The 16,967-nt window shown below is 46.7% G+C and overlaps 1 protein-coding gene and 1 long non-coding RNA gene across 3 annotated transcripts in view; both read left to right on the top strand.

Moving 5' to 3' along the window:
* The window catches only part of LOC309655059, a 38,172-nt gene extending 22,142 nt beyond the window's left edge, over positions 1-16,030 (top strand). The window contains exon 2 of the long non-coding RNA XR_014260591.1: positions 248-16,030. This is a non-coding gene — a long non-coding RNA (uncharacterized lncRNA). The remainder of the gene's footprint in view (positions 1-247) is intronic.
* The window catches only part of CCNY (cyclin Y), a 122,356-nt gene that overhangs the window by 38,119 nt on the left and 67,270 nt on the right, over positions 1-16,967 (top strand). The gene's annotated exons all lie outside the window — the stretch shown is intronic.

The raw sequence follows: 16,967 nt of genomic DNA, 5'->3' as shown, positions 1-16,967 counted from the left end.
GTCTTTGTTGCTGCACGCGGTCTTTCTCTAGTTGCGACGAGCCGGGGCTACTCTTCGATGCGGTGCGTGGGCTTCTCATTGCCGTGGCTTCTCTTGTTGCGGAGCACGAGCTCTAGAGCGCAGGCTCAGTAGTTGTAGCGCAGGGGCTTAGTTGCTCTGCGGCATGTGGGATCTTCCCAGATCAGGGCTCGAACCCGTGTGCCCTGCATTGGCAGGCGGATTCTCAACCACTGCGCCACCAGGGAAGCCCCATTGTAGAGAATTTAAAAACTATGATAAAGCTGACCAAAAGTCAGCCTCCCTTTTTTTTTTCTTGCCTGCTGTTCTAAACAATGTCAGTGATGAGATACTCTTCCTCCTCAAATCTTTTGCGTCTAGCTTCCATACATTTGCTGCAAAGACTGTTGAGGCTTTTGTTTAACTTTGATAAGCCTTCTCTTTCGGTTCACAGGGAGGCTCCGAAGTGGACCGGGCTCCATATCTGTGGACGAAGCTGCCCAGGCACATTGGTTGTGAGGGAAAGTTCACGATGACTTGACTCTGGAGCTTGCCATCTCCAGCCCCTGGCGCTACTACTGTGTTAACAGGAGGTTGAGTAAACAGTGATAGCACAGTGGTTGTCTTCCTGTGTGGCCACTGGAGTTTTTGTGTTTAAAAGAACTTGCAGTGTAATATTGTTGCTTGGTACCTGCAAATTTTAGTTCATAGGTGAAATACTTTGTCAGTAGTTTCCCAGAGTGGAATATATACTCCCAGCAGCAAAGTTTGAGAATTCTAGTTGTTCTGCATCCTCACCAGCACCTGATCTTTCTTTTAAAATAAGTGAAATTTCGTTTCACTGTGATATTCCTAATAGTAGATAAAAGTTAAAAAAAACTTTGCAGTACCCATCATCAGAACCATCACATTCAATGTAGCTCTTGGGGTGTGCTCCATAGATGAGAAAAGTGTGGTCTCTCCATCCAACAATGAGATGTTAGGTGCTTTAGTTGAGAGTGACAGTGGCCCTTTGCTGAGCCACTTGAAAGAAGAGGGTTAGCACTGTACTGTCCATTTCAGTGAACATGAAGGCATAATTTAACATAAATATGTGAGTTCTAAACATCACTTCATATCTATACTAATGTTTCTCATAAGTGTCTTGATCCTTTGTCTGTTTATATATTTGTTCCCAACAGTCTGATTAAAATGAGAAATAGAGGAATAGGAATTGGATGTGCTTTTTGGACCTTTGGATGCGACATTCTATTAGATTTAGATGAAAATTTGTATCGAGATCCTGTAAAAGGACAGCTGGTGACCCGGGGGCACTTAACTTGGTGTTTGTTGGCTGGTTGAGGAGTCATTTGTCACATCCTGCGAGTTCTTTTTTCTTTGTCTTTGTATGACGTCAGGTCTGTGGGGCTGCCCTCTCCTTCCCTCCTCGGTGTTGGTGAGAAGGCAGGGCTGGGGTGGAAAGGGATCCCTTGTAGAGGACGGTGACTCTTTGTCTCGTAGGTCTCTCGGGAGAGCTGTGTGTGCTGATGACGTATGGCCTCCCCCGTCAGTGTACAAGGGGTCGGAGGCACTCCCCTGAGAAAATGTGGGTTTGCAATGACTGGCGAGGCTGTGCTGAGCACCAGGGGAGGGTAGTGATGAAGAGGAGACCCTACCGCTGCGATAACCGGAGCGCCTCAGCTGCAACGAGACTGTCTGCTCAGTGTCCCTCCTGTGGTGGGACGGGGAACGGCTTTAATCAGCCTGCTGACCACACGTGCAAAGTCGGACATTGGGTGAGACCTCCGAGGAGCCATGAGTAGATGAGGAAAAAGAAGGAGCTCAAGGAAAGGGAGGAGGGTCATCTTGCTGTACAGCGGAAATTAACGCGACGTGGTAAAGCACCTGTACTCCAATAAAATTACGTGAAAAAGAAATGGGAGGAGGGGAGGGTGCACATGTTCTTAAAAGTGATTATATGCACACAGTTTGCTTGTGATTTAAAAACTTACTGTGGGCAGTTTTCTAAGTTCAAAAAATAAGACAAAATTTCAGACAGTGTAATAAATTTAGTAGTTAATATATAGCACGTAGAATTAAACTTGCTGCCAGCATCCACAAGATAATATTTTAAGCCACAGATCGTTGATGGATTCTGAACACAGCTGTAGAATTTCATACCGGCGCCCGGCTTTCCTGAAAATAACCGAATTAGGTGCGGCCCTTCCCCTCTGGCCCTGGTCCTGCTGAGGCTCTGCTCCCCGGGGTCGTCTCGAGTGGGCAGACAAATACCAGGCTGGGATCCAGGGGCAACAGTCCCTCTGTGCTTTCCCACCTTCATTTTCATTTAATGTTTCAGAATGTGGCCTGGCAGGTAACTTTGGGGCTATTTTCTACTCCTCTGGAGAGCAATTCCAGAGGAGCTGACTTTCTCTGGCCCGTGATTCTGCAGCTTTTTGTGGTATCACATTTAAATGCTGGGCTCCATAGTAAGCTATATTTATAGTCTCTGTTGTCTGAGGCTGCAGCAGAATAGACTCTGCTAGCAGACATTTCAGAAGGCCTACGTGAGCATCGTACACGTGGCACTTACACGTTCAAAGTGGTGGTGCTGGCAGAATAGTTGTGGCCTTGTATTTGGCGACTTTGTCTCCCAAGTGACAGCTCTCTTGGCTGGTGAGTGTGTGAGAACAGGCCCTTGAGACTTACTATAACACGATGAATGTGTGCGGCTCGGCCATTTGTGCTTCTGGATCGAGCATTAAGGTTTAACAGCCTCACCCTCCTTGCTGAGCGTGGCTGATGAAACATTGGTAAGAATGAGTGTTTTCACATATAAATAGTTGTATCTTCCCACTGAAGGGCTGTCGATTAATTTTCTGTTGCTGCCTTAACAAATCACTGCACTCTTAGTGGTTTAAAACGACAGAAGTGTATTTATTATCTGGTAGTTCTCTAGTTCAGAAGTGACATGGGTATCACTAGGCTAACATCGAGGGATTGGCGGTACTTCATGCAGATTTAGGGGAGAATCCTATTTCCCTGCCCTTTCCAGCTGCATTCCTTGGCTCATGGCCCCCTTCCCTGTCTTCAAAGTCAGCAGCCTAGTGTCTGTTGACTCTGCTTCTCTCATCACATTTCCTCTGCCTCTGTTTTCCACTTCTAAGTGGATTACATTGGGCTCACCCAGATAATCCAGGATAATTTCCCTATTCTAAAGTCAGTGGATTAGCAACCTTGATTCCATCTGCAATTTAAATTCCCATTTGCTATGTCAGGTAACATATTTATAGGTTCCTGGGATTAGGATGTGGACATCTCTGGGGCCATTATTCTGCCTATCACAGGCTCTTTCTGTATTTCCATAGTACCCTGATCTGTGCTTAAGTTATACAGAAGTTGTCCGTTTACATATATTTCACTGCTCTGAATTTCACAGACTCCTCCAGGGCCACCACATTGTCTGTATCATCTTTGAATTCCCAGCATTTCCACTGCATCTGGCGCACATATCGGGTGCTCAGTAAGTGTTTGCCAAGCTAAACAGAACCGTTTCAACACCCCGATCTTAAGAACGAATTTAAGAGCTAGAGAACTGTGACTTTTACAGCAAATCAGTGAGAGCTCAAAACCCCTTTTATCTCTTGACTTCTGTAAAGCCATTGAATGCAAGGCTCAGACAACTTGCGTGTGCAGTAGAATGCATTATTGTAGCCATCTCTCAGGAGGATTCCCATCATCCGATCCTGGTCATGAGTGTGAAACCAAATGAACAGAATGAATTACCGCTTGTCTATTTGAAAACTGCTCTCTGCTAAACAGAGTATCGCTTCGTAATAAATCATGGAAAATGGAAAATCTCATACCAAACATTCATTATTGGCTTGCTCTTAAGGATAATACTTTAAAACTGTGAGAACTATCAGATTATGTTTGTATAAGTATACCATATAAATCAGCACAATAGCATAATTTGATCTTTCTTTATATTATGGCTGAAGATGAATTCTTGTCAGTTAAGTTTGACCTTGTCTAAATGCCCTTTGCGCTGCCTTTCAGTGTTTAATTAGTAGGAGGCAAACCTAGGATGGAGAAACACCCCCAAAAACTTGCCCAGCATACCTGGTGAGACAGCATAGGGAGTGGGAATGCTGAGAAAACCCACATTCTTTTGCAGGATTGGCACACATTCAGGTGGTTTTAAAATAGAGTTGCACATGTGTTGCATTTGTCTTGGTATTTGCATTTTTTAAATCAAAGCTGGCCCTAACGGAACAACGGGCTTTCTGAAGTTTTTATTAAATGCTGGTTGCTTTGAGGGTGGCCTGCATGTTTGGTTTTTATGTGAGCAGGAGGTGGATGGTTGTCACCAGTAGAAAGGCTCCTTCACCTCTGCCTCACTCCACATCCTTTGGAACTTCCTAGCTCTCATGTTTCCGTCTCATTTCTGTTTCCCAGCACATGCCCAGCGCAGCCCTTTTCCTCCCTCCGTGTCCCCAGTCCAGCATAAATATATCTATATACCTGCCAAATATATCTCAGCCCCTCAGGGCCTTTGTAGTTGGCACGGTGGCATAGGGCAGTGGTTTTCAAACTGTTGTTTATTTTTTGAAGTGTTGGGAACTCCTGTATTTTAAAAAAATGCTATCTTACACAGATACTGAAGATACAGCAAATGGGTTAAGATGGAACTGCTCAGGTGAGGCTGTATGGGACCCAGAGCCTGCCCTGCTCAGGGCGGTGACGGAGGCCAAGTGTCCCAGGATCCCTCTGGTAACGCAGAACCCACTTGAAAAATTCCTAGCAGAGTAGAAAGAGCACAGACTCCGCCACTTACTAGATGTGTGCTTCGGGCAAGTCACCCTAGTTTTCAGTTTTGTTACCTTTAAAATGGAAATTATAAGACCTACTCCGCTGGGTGGCTGCAAGGATGAGATGAGATTATGCTTGTCGGGAGCCTGGGATCTGAGAGCTCGCAATAAATGGTAGCCTCAGCTGTTGCTTTTGAGAGTCTCTTCCCGGTCTGCTCCTCCCCGCAACCCTTCCTTCTCCCTTCCTCTTCCTCCCACTCCCCTCCCCTCCCACGCCCTCCTCTTTCCCTCCTAAGCCTATTCATATGAACCTCAGCCTTCTCTAAATTCCTGTACCATTCATTATATGTTTCCTTAAAATGTTTTCAAAATGACTTTTTCTGTATTTATAAAAGTAATATACGTCTACTGCAGAAAATTAGAAGAAAATAACTATAAGATCTCTTAAGACAGGGGCTCTCTTTTTTTTTTTTAATTTATTTGTTTATTTATTTTTTGGCTGCGTTGGGTTTTCGTTGCTGCTCATGGGCTTTCTCTAGTTGCGGCGAGCAGGGGCTACTCTTCGTTGCGGTGCGCGGGCTTCTCATTGCGGTGGCTTCTCTTGTTGCGGATCACGGGCTCTAGGCACGCAGGCTTCAGTAGTTGTGGCACACGGGCTCAGTAGTTGTGGCTCACGGGCTCTAGAGCACAGGCTCAGTAGTTGTGGCGCAGGGGCTTAGTAGCTCCACGGCATGTGGGATCTTCCCAGACCAGGGCTCGAACCCGTGTGCCCTGCATTGGCAGGCAGATTCTTAACCACTGTGCCACCAGGGAAGTCCCCAGGGGCTCTCTTTTTTATTGTTATTGTTTCTCTTCCTGATGTGTAAATATAGTAGGAAACACCCACTTAATCATACTTAATCATACTTTCTGGTAGATAAGCTGCCACACAGTTCTCTCAAAGTTAGTCCTTAATTCAGACTCCTAAGACCATAAGTTTTGTAACTGCTCTTGAACTGGAGCTCTCCTGTATTTTACAAAATGCATAGTGTATTTGGTCTAGAAAAATCTGAAAGTTTCCAGTTCAGTAAATTTGTAGATGAAATGCCTTAGTACGTATTTCTTCCTCTAAAACAGCTGAAAACGTGCTTCATTTTTACTGTTTCATTTAACCAAATGGCATTTATGGGAGTGAGGTAGCCTCAAGCTGTCTGGGAGGATGTTTGGCTTGAGGCCCACGACTGATGCGGCCTAGGCATCTCGAGGGCCTGGGAACAGACACACACAGCGCTTGGCTTCCCTGGTCCTTTGGTTCTGTCCTTAAGTCCATCACAGCCTGGGCTGATAGCAGACTTGCTGTGGAAATGCATTTTGAGTTCCAAACCAGTGTTGTGCAAATTGACTTCGAGAACCTTGCAGGCTGACTGTGTTTCTTTCATATTTTGTTTTTTTCTCTTTTCACGTTTCATCAAGCTCTTGCTTTAGTGCTTGCTGTGTACGTTTGATCAGAAGGCAGCTAAAGGCATCCTGAAATCAAGAGTCGTGTTTTGAATATCCCTCCCTAATGTGGTCAGACTGTAACTCCCTCGCACGCTGTGGAGAATGTGGACCCCGTGTCTGGCTGCCAACCCTCAGCTGCCCGGGTTCCTTGTCTGTCCACGTGCAGGGCTCCTTCCGTGGCCACTGCCTTCTCTGCTCCCCTCTCCTGGACGCCTCCTGCCCCACCACTGAATCTGGGCACTAGAGTATTGAAGTGGTGGGAAGATGGTGTCGTGACCTTAGGTCCCGCCTGCCTGCGGCGTGGGTCAACACAGGAAGCGTGCTTTTTAGCTTCAGGGGGGAGCATCTTTCTGCAAAGGAAAACAGGCTGTTGTGTTTGTTTTCCTCAACTGAAACGCGGTTGTATCTCTTCTGTAATAGATCTTTTATTTTTATGTACCGACAGGGGAATGTGTTGCTGGACTCCCCTGAGCAGATCTCAGTAATATGCTCCTTTCCACGCCACAGGGGGAAAATTCTCCCGTTACACTGGGAACCCTGAGAGTGCTTTCTCCTATAGATTGGGAACATTTTGACTGGACACCGGATCAGCCTCCAAACTGGTGTTTGAGGACACGTGCCTCAAACCTTGGAGATAGGGCTTTATTGGAATGGAAGGCCAGGCATATGGTTCTCCTATTTATAGGGGCTCTCAGAAAACACGTGGAGCTGGAGTCTCACCAGCGCCTCTTGGACATGCCCGCATCTCTCTTGCCTGATTCCAGCCCCGTGGATAGCTTTCCTTTCTATTTGGATTCCCTTCCAGCAATATGTATTTGATGTGGGCAGTTTTGTAGAGGAAGCCTGGTGGCCTTTGTGAGACACTAAGAACTCGTCCTTGTAATGCGATGAACAGGCATTTTATTCAGAACCTCCCTGGTACAGTGCTGGGGTTTTGTTCTGGGAGGGGAAGCCGAACAGTTACCTTCTTCTCACCCCTCCCCCTCCTCCTTTGGGAATGAATGTTCAGAGCACTTCAGTGGGTCCCTTTGAATTTGCCAGTTCACAGAGGGAGGAGACACTGCGTCACAGTCTGGAGCCTCCTGGTTGCTGACCTGATTGGATTACTTGAAATAACTTCGTGTGCTTGGTTAAGAATATGCGTTGTTGAGAAAGCGTATTTTTTGTTCTAAGAACTCTAAGAGTGTTTCCTAACCAACATCTCTCCCAGTCCTCCACCCGAAAGAACTATCAGTAGGTATCTCCAGAGTTATCTGCTGTTTGTTAGATAACTGGGAGCAGGAATATTAATGGTACAATATGTGCTTAAACAGTGTTTTCAATGGAGAGAATTCAAATCATAAAACAAGGGAGTCTTCCCCGCCCCGGGAATCTTTACAGCATTTTGGCCTGGAATGGTTAATGTTGTGAGTTGGGCTGTGGAACTGTTGCTGTGGCAACCTCAGCATGAATTTCCAGACTGTTGGGTTTTTCTTTTTAATAGGAGGCACACTGTGGTAGTGATCTGTTGTTTTAATCAGCGCTTGCTTGCTTGCTTTTGAGGGAAGGAGAAGATGGTGGAGAAGAAAAGAGACTTTTGCGTGTGTACTTTCTGGAACGCAGACTGCTGTGAACTGTGCTCTGAAGGGTACGCAGGGCTGGCAGGGGAGGTGCCGGCTGGCACGCTGCCCAGCGGGCGGGCGGCACTTGTGTTTGAGTGCGTTCCCATTTGGCGGGGGGGTTCTATCATGAGTGCCATGTGCTTCTTCGCATCCTTGGCCCCCAGCTGCCCTGTGATCGCTCCCTTGCAGATTTGATGAGAAGAGTGGAATGGGGGGCTGAGGGCGGGCCTCTGCAGAAGAGCATTTGCTCCCGGGAGGAGGCTGCAGTGTGTTGCTCTGGGACCACCTCATTGCTCGGGAGGTGATAACGAAGCCCTGGGATCTACCAGAGGACCACACAACACTTTTCCCTTCCAGCTCTGTGACTGCCGAATTAAACGATTGCCTGTCAGTCTTCTCCTTGAACAGCTATAGCAAAAATTTGTTTTGCCAGGAGCAGGCTCAGTTCTAAATTTCCCGAAGTTTTTTGCGGGGTCGGGGGCAGGGAGTGGCTGTTCAAGCAAAAGCATCTTCCTTTCTCACTCGGAAGTATTTTTTCCACTCAAAATAAGTGAAAAAAAAAAAAGGGGTTGAGGGAAGTTTATTTTCAGAAGAGAAAAGGCACGAAAAACATCTCCAGCTCTGCTCAAGGATGTTGAAGATGGACTGAGTGAAGGCCTAGGCAAACTGGCATTAGAAATTGATGAAAACAAACCAACAAACTGTATTGTTTCATCATTAATGGCTCTACTTGTGTTCTTGCCCCCCGCTTAATGTTTGTTCTTTTCTGGATATGGAGAAAAACAAAAGTACTCTTTTGCCTCGACCCAGGCACAGAGATGAGAGCAGAAATCAAATTGACCCTACGTCATAGCTCATTACTAGGCAGAGAAGCAAACTATGTTGAGAAGACTGTGTCTCCCTCAAGGACTTGCTAGGCTGTATATTATGACCAGGAATCACCAAGCTTCTGGCCCAAGTCCAGATCAGAAGCCGTGATGCCGTGTGGCCAGCTGCCTTCAGGAGGGTGGGTCCTGCATCTACCACGGTGAGCCCGCTCGACTGTGGGTGCCCAGGTCACGGCAGTGGTGGCTTCAGTGCCTTCGTTGCCTTTTCTTGAGCTCCCGTGCTGGGAGAGCCCGCCATGCTGACCCAGGCGTGGGTGCCAGCTGTGGGAGCCACGGCCGCAGCTGCTGTCTGGGCGTCTGAAGTGGGGCAGCCGCGCACGGGGAGGCCAGGCCACACACTCCAAGAAGTTTGAGTCACTGAAGTAACCGTTGGCAGCTGGAAAGTAACGGCTGTGAACAGAAAACCAGCTGGTCTCCTGCTCTCTAGAGTCTGGGCCAGAGTGGCAAGAGGGAGAGGAACAGAGCCAGGAGCAGAAAAATGTACTGTGATTCTAACGTGAAAAGAGAAATTGTCTTAATTGAAACTGATGTACAGGTGATTCCTAGGAAAGAAAGACACAGTATAGGGAACGCTTTGAAGAACTCACTGTAAAATAAAAATTAATAATAAAATGTATAGATAAGAGGTATTCTGCCCCTATGCGATAAAGTTGTCTGTGATTCTTACATGACTTGGATGGTACAGAAACACAAAGGAAGAAAAAAAATCAACCTTGTCCTATTCCCCTTGAAGGAGGAAACCATAGATGCATGAGAAGCACTGACTTTTCAGAACAGTGTCAAAGCCCAGAATAAGCAGAGGCTTTCACAAACTCTGGGGACAAAACAGTCAAAAAGGGTCTTACATTTGGAGCACAACCAAGGAAGAGGCAGGCTCCCCAAGTGGAAGATGATATAAAACAAGCAGCTTGGGTCTCTTCGACATTCCCCGCTGCTCTACTTGCATACCAGCCTGACAGAACTGGATGGAGAGTGAGGGCAGAGACAGGGAGTTGTCATGTTCAGGACAGAGCTCTCTCCCTCTTTTTTTTTTTTTCTTTTTTGGCCGTCCCGCGTGCCTTGTGGGATCTTAGTTCCCGACCAGGGATCAAACCCATGCCCCTGAAGTGGAAGCATGGAGTCTTAACCACTGGACCGCTGGGGAAGTCCCTCTCCCTCTTTCTTAAGTGGAGATGTGGAGCCAGTGGAGGCTGAACTTGACCTCTCAAGTTCCCTTCTGCCATGGAGCCTCTGTTAGAGAATCAAGTTGCAGATACTGATCTTTCAGCCCAAGGATTTCTACCCTTTTAAACCTGTCCCTTCTGTGTTAGTTTTCTACAGCTGTGTAACAAATCACCACAAATTCAACAGTGAAAAACAACATGTTTATTAAAACACTTTAATAAGTGTAACAATAAATACATTTATTATAGCAACTTCTGTGGGTCATGAGTCTGGGCGTGGCTTAGCTGTGTCTCTGCAGGATGCAGTGGGGTGGCTGAAGCCTTGACTGAGGGCAGATCTGCTTCCACGCTGACTCACAGCCTAACTTAATCAAATCCAGCGAGAGCGAGAGCGAGCGAGAGAGAGAGAGAGAGAATCTGTAGCAAGATAGAAGGCACATCTTTTGCAGTCTGATCACAGAACTGGCATCACCTGTATTCTTTGGATTAGGAGCAAATCACAGATCCCACCCACAGGCGGGAAAGGGGATTATGCAGGGAGTGAGTGCCCTCTTAGAGGCGGGAATCATTGCAGGGGAGCGTCTCAGAGGCTGCCTGCAGCACAGTAGAACTCTGAGGTGCTTCTCTTCGTCTTGAGACTTTGGCAACATGCCTTCAAGCAATTTGAGGTCCGTGGTAAAAGGGCTGCCAGAAAAGATGCCAGTGAAGATGAGATGTGATCTGAACTTTGAAGTGGTAGCTCAAGAACTTCCATATTCCAGGGGCTTCAGGACAAGGGACAGTCTGATTGGCAGGAGGTGTGCAACGAGACCTGCTTTTTGGGGTGGTTTGGGAGGTGGAGCTAACTGACACTGCTCTGGAGGATGCAAAGGCTTTTTTCCAGCCAAGAAGGGAGAGGAACAGGGTTAAGCTGGTCACTCTAGGCAGGGAGAGCTGCAGGAGCAGAGGCGCTGGAACTTGACCAGGCGCAGTTTGTTTCAAGGAGAAAGCTAACAGGTTTATGAGGCTGGTCTTGAGGGACATGGAAGGTCATGAGTGAGAGTGTGGCTGGAAGGGTAGTTTGGGGCAGGTTGTGTGCCATCAGAGGAAGTGGAGCTTGGTCCTGTGGGCAGATGGGGGCTTTAAACCAGGATAATGAATCAGGACTGCCCGCTTCCAGCTAACTTTGCAGGCCCGCTCCCTCCTGTCATGCCTTCAGATGTGGAGACTCAGTCGTTCAGTGGGCCAGGCGAGTGGCATTGCCAGCTCTGAAGAGCTGATGAGGAATAGTTTTTATTTTATATCTGTCAATAAAAACCAGTTTTTGTAAAAAAGACATCTTTTCGTGATATAGTGTTGTCATGTTGGATGTGAAGAAGAAATGGTCGCTTTTCCCCCATAATTCTTTAAGGAACAGCTTTACACATCATTTTAGCACCTGATTTTTAAAAGGAAGAGAAACTGGCACCCGCGGCACTGTCGGCATCACTGATGACACTAGTGAACATTGTGTACTGATCATCGTCGTGTGACGTGGCTGGGAAGCTTATGGTAGTTGGGTGTGTGTCTGTGTTGGGCTTTGTGTGGCTGTTACCTCTGTCCCGGCCGCCCACCGTTTACTTTGATGAAGCTGGCATTTGTGTGCTTCTGCAGATGTGATATCAGCTCGGTACATAGCACTAGCACTCTATCTAGTCTTGCCCTTTTCAGGGTTGACTCAGAACACTTATTTCCCAGTGGTGATGAGAATTACCGTGGAGGCCCCGTGGATCTCTTCAAGTCATTTGTTGTCTGTAAGAATGGGGAATCCTTTCCATAGAGAAGAAATGGAATCTGGGAGGAGTCGTAGAAGAAGTCATGGATCTGGAGAAGTACCGTGCCATGTCGCTACCAGGTGGTGTCCAGACTTACTTGAGAAAATGGCAGTGAAGGCACCACAGAGCAAGAGTAAGGTTCCCCATTGCCTCTCGGCCTTTTTTTATCACGTGAAACTAGGCTGCAGTGATTTACTTGATTGTGATTGTTCTGCTCCAGACATCAGGTGTGTTTGACAGGGGTTGGAGTGGGGCCCCGTTGGAAGGAGGCCCAACACCCCCTGCTTACTTGGCCTCGTTGTTCTGGAGGTCGCTCCCTGTGGCCTCTGGGAACGCAATAAACCCGTTCACACAGGTGGCAGTGGGACCTAACTCCAGCGTGGAGGAGCCTGGGGGAGGAAGAGTCAGCCGGAGCACAGAGGGAAGGGAATTCAAGTTCAGGAACATGTCCTTGTGCCTCTTACATTAGGCAGCGTCATTGATGCGAGGTTTCACAACTCATCAACCTTCAAGTCTCAGGGTTTAATACAACTTGCTTGAACAGAGTTACACGCAGGCTAGGTGACCCTTCTTCATCCTCTCTAGGGTCACTTCAGCAGGAGGAGAGAGATGGAAGAGGTACGTTGGAAGTGAGACGCGTCCCTCCTTACAGTCCACTGGCCTGACCCAGTCACTCGCCCCAGCGCGTGGCGGGGGTCTGGGGAAGTGGGTGGCGCAGGGAGCGCGTGGAGCGCTCGTCCGCCCCCCTGCCTGCCTGGCTTCGACCTCATGGTAGCTTTTCTGGCAGGCAGGGGCATTAGAATCCGTCACCTTTGTGGATCTTGACGAGGGTGTTCTCGTCCTGCATGTCCTCCGGGGAGTTTAGGAAGAGCTGGTCCCACAGGCAGCAGAGCGTAGTGGCCCGTGTGGGCTCCAGCACCAGCGTCTGAATTCTTGATCCACCACTGACTGTAACTGTGGGCAAATGATTTAACTTCTCTGTCTCAGTTTATCAGTAAAATGGGGTCACTGATAGGACAGTTGTAAGGATGAAATGGTTATTAAATGACTAAAGTTTATACTATATATAAAATAGACAAACAACAAGTCCTACTATATAGCACAAGGAACTATATTCAATATCTTGTAATAACTTATAATGGAAAAGAATCTGAGGAAGATGTATATATATATATATATATACACACACACACACGTATAAACTGTATATAACATATGTATGTGTATATATACGTATATAACTGAATCACTTTGCTGTACACCAGAAACTAACACAACGTTGTAAATCAGCTCTACTTGAATTTAAAAAAAAACGACTAAAGTTTAGAATACTGCCTGTTACCTGGTCAGTACTCATCATCGTCGTCGTCGCTGTCAGCCTGAAACAGTGATCCACTTTTCTTCTGTGCCCGCAAGGCTGTTGGCCCTTTGTGTGTGGGTATGTCAAGAACTAACAAATTATCCTTATGTCTATTTATAGTTTTCTTTTATCTGTGGGGGAAAGAAAAGTTGATGGTCAGTTTCCATTAAAATATTTTAGCATGTTTCTCTTTGTCTTAATGAGAGTTAAACCCCAGTTCCTCAGATGCGTTTGTAAACAGTGGGTGCTTTGTAGAACTTCTGGTTGTCGCAGTTTTAATTCTTTGGTGTGTGCCTTCTCTCAGGCGTTTGAGGGAATGGATCTGCATCTTTGAATTATGTTAATTTATTTTAACCTGTGCGCTCCGGTACTAATGAGGGAGGCAGCTATCAGAGCTGACTTCGCAGTGCTCTGGGGAATGGTAAGAGATCTCTCTCCAGGCTTCGAAGGTCTCAGCATGTCTCTGGGTTGACAAAGCTGCGAGAGCGAAGAGGAAGCTACCAGAGCTCGTTCACCTCTCCGGCAATCTGTTCTCTGTTCTCTGTTCTCATCAGCTGTTTCCAAAAAGCCTTCAGCAAGATGATGTGTGACATTCAGCTGATACCATTTGCAGCCAGTCTAAAAAAACTCTAAACCCGTGGCCTTTTGGAGTGTCTCCTTTGCAAAAGAATCATCCAGTAAAGCCTGAGGCTGAGGTTCTTAAGTGTAAAATGAATTTTGTGCCACAGGCAATCATTTGGCTCCAAATTTGGTGAAGGGCTGAGAGTTGATGTAGCAGAGAGCTCAGTGCTGGCTTGCAGACACTAACGTCTGGGAGCAGGGAAAGAGGGCACTTCCTCCCGTGGCCTGGGCAGAGTGTTGAACGACACCCAGCATGTACCTCATCTGCCTCCATTTGGGACAGAGGAATGGAAGGGTTAGGAAAGCCTCCTGGCTTGATCACCGCATCTTTTCAGGGAAACCTACTGTGGCACGATGCTCTCGCTGCCTGGGAGGGAGAAACCGGACAGACAGGGCAGATACATGCCCACACAGGCATGGGTCAGCCAGCTCCACGGACCGTGTGCTGCGTAGTGTCACCGCTACGTAGCTCTTGTCTGCATTCAGGCGTGGTCTTGGTCCTGCGTAAAAAGGATGGCAAGTGGGATAAGTGGTAACTGAGAACGCACTGCTGGGACTCAGAGTGGAGAGAGCGCAGGCGTGTGGGACATTGGAGGGTGGAGACGGGCACCGTGGTGGGTCCAGTGTGGCTCTGGAGTCTGACCAGCTGGTGTCACCCCGGCCCACTGCTTCCTCACAGGAGACCAAACCCAGGCAGTTTTTTTCATGCTTCAGATTTCTCCTGGATGGAACGGGGGTACTAATAGTGCTTATGCCATAAAGTGGTTGTGCGTTCACGCATGTCCAGTCCTTTGGATGCTGTCTTGACATACTGCGAGTGTTCAGTTGTGTTATTACTATTATTCAGGAATTCTTGGAGAAAAGTTAATAAAAAGTAGGTTGAGGTTAATTGTGAGGCACCTCTAATGTGATGTGATGCTAAAGAATTTGGACTTTATCCTGTAAGTCTTAAAAAAATTAAGCAAAGAAATGGCATGAAGAAGTGTTTTAGAGATGTTGGAACACTGGCAGAGTGGTCCAGGATGGACCCGAAGTTTCACTGGGAACCTGTTGAAATAATGAATGCAGGTGTGCCTTAGGTGTGCACCCAGGCGGTAGCCATGGGAACATAAAAGAGGAGCTGGAGCTCATTGGACCGTTCCCTTTCTTTGCAGTGTGTATTAGGTGTTAAATTAGAGGTTGAGAGAGTGATTGAATAGCTAAGTTGGAGACTGTCCAAAACTAGATCCCCATAGACACACCATTCATTGTAGTAGTTTCATCCTTAGTCATTCATACACATATATATATATATACACACACACACACACACACACACACACACACACACACATATATATGAATTATATATATGATGTTTTAGGTTTTTATGCTTTCCCATCATTGTGACTGTATTCACTCTGCTGAAGGTAGAAAGTAGGTTGACTGATTACTAATTCCTAGATAAATTTTCTAATTAAAAGAAGAAAGAATTATGGCTGTCATTTGGTCCTGCAAATGATTTCTTTCTTATTCAGTTTTATTTTTCTCTACAGGAAATGTTTGGTGACTCCTGTTCTTAATTTTATCTTTTTCTTAACTGGGGTCCTATGCCTGTGCTTGCCTGATTTTTCCTGTGCTGTCTTTTATAGCTACAATAGTGGAAGCATTGTCATGTATATAAATTCCAAAAGTTTTCATTTGAACCACTTTGCTCCCTAGAGAAATCTGCATCCTGCTTTATCTTTTGTTTGTATGTGGGAGTGTATAGAGCAATGCCTGAGTGACTCATGTCCTGCTCTGTGGGAAGAAAGTTCTGGTATTGTTTGCTTTGTGTGCAGTGGAGGCCGGCTTGTGGGATCTGGCCCCAGTGGTCCTTCCTAATGGGGAGGGAGCTAGCTTGAGAATCTAGGTCCTCCTGGATATTCTGGGTCTTTCTCACTGGTCACGTCTTGTTTCTCTAGAAGGTGTGAAGATGTTGTGATGATATTTTTATGCCTCTGACTTGGCACAGGTAGCTTTTTGGTGACTTTACATCTACTCTTCTGGCATATCTTCAATTTGCGGTTTAAAAAAAGATGAAAATGGCTGGAGAGCAGTTTGAACGAGGTAAAACCCACACCAGTGATGGGGATTCTGGGGAGTGGAGTGTGGGATCCAGAATCACCTATCTGGTCCCTGATAATCGAATCATAAGGAAAATCACTACCTTACCTCAAAATCTCATTTGAAAATAAAAACAAAGTCTCACCTAAAAAATAGAAACTGAATGCTAAGTAAACTTTAAAAAAAAAAAAAAGTAGCTCTCAAGCTGCAAAAACAGATGCTTTCTTTTGGCAACTTTGCTTGTCAAACCTAAGCTGAATATGAGTGGAGAATAAGTTCTTAACTATTAATTTGGAGTCTAGATGAAAATGAGTCTGAATTCTCATTTCAAAATCTTATTTGGCTGACTGCGGTGAAAAATGTGTCATTGTTTACTAATTCGGAATCATACCCTGTAGCATTTTAAGCCAAATCTGAGCATGTCATGGTCAAATGTAAATGTGCGTATTTCCATTTATTTCTTAATAGCGCAGCCAGCTGAGTTGATAGGCCTGTCGTCTAAGCTGGGCTGTATTGCCCTTGTGCTGACGCCTGCTCAGCTCTGGCGCTGGATCTTGGGTGCAGGACCGCGTCCAGAGGACCTGGCTGAGGACACGGGTGCAGCCACACAGGTGTCCACCAGGCCCCCTCCGGAGGAGCCCACTCACGTGCTTCTCTCGGGTTGTCTTTCTAAGGCCGAGTGTAAGGAGAGGAGATTTCTTCTTTAGGTTGTCATTCCTGGTTTCATGGACACTTTTTTACTTTGTCTTCTCTGGAAGCTACTGTGTCCAGACTGAAGGGCAGACAACATGGTGTTTCGTGCTGCTCTCTCTTTAACTCAGTAAATCCCAACTCTTGTCTCCCATTGCTCAGCTTGACGCAGGTTTACGGGACCGGTGCCTTCCAGGCCTATCCAGGTGCCCTTTCCTGTTATTCTAGACCCTTGACTTTGATGACCCAAAACTTGCTTGTGTGCCTTCATTGTCTTGTCTGCAGTCTGTGGCCAAGGACTTTTGAGTCCCTTTGGTACTTACAAGAGTCAGGTTGTTCTTGTCAGGGACTCCAGTTTCATGCCTCTTGGGCTTTTTTTTGGTCCTCCAGAACCGCCCTGCTAGTCTTACCCAGGTGCTGCCGAGCTCTCCTGGCTGGACCCCGTTAGCCTGCAGTCTGAGTGACCCTTTCCTCTGGGTCTGGGCAGCCCCACCCCGTTTT

This window comes from Balaenoptera physalus (genome assembly GCF_965194825.1).
Source record: "Balaenoptera physalus genome assembly, chromosome: 2".
In the NCBI taxonomy this organism is placed as follows: domain Eukaryota; kingdom Metazoa; phylum Chordata; class Mammalia; order Artiodactyla; family Balaenopteridae; genus Balaenoptera; species Balaenoptera physalus.
This window is presented reverse-complemented; position numbering and strand designations above follow the sequence as displayed.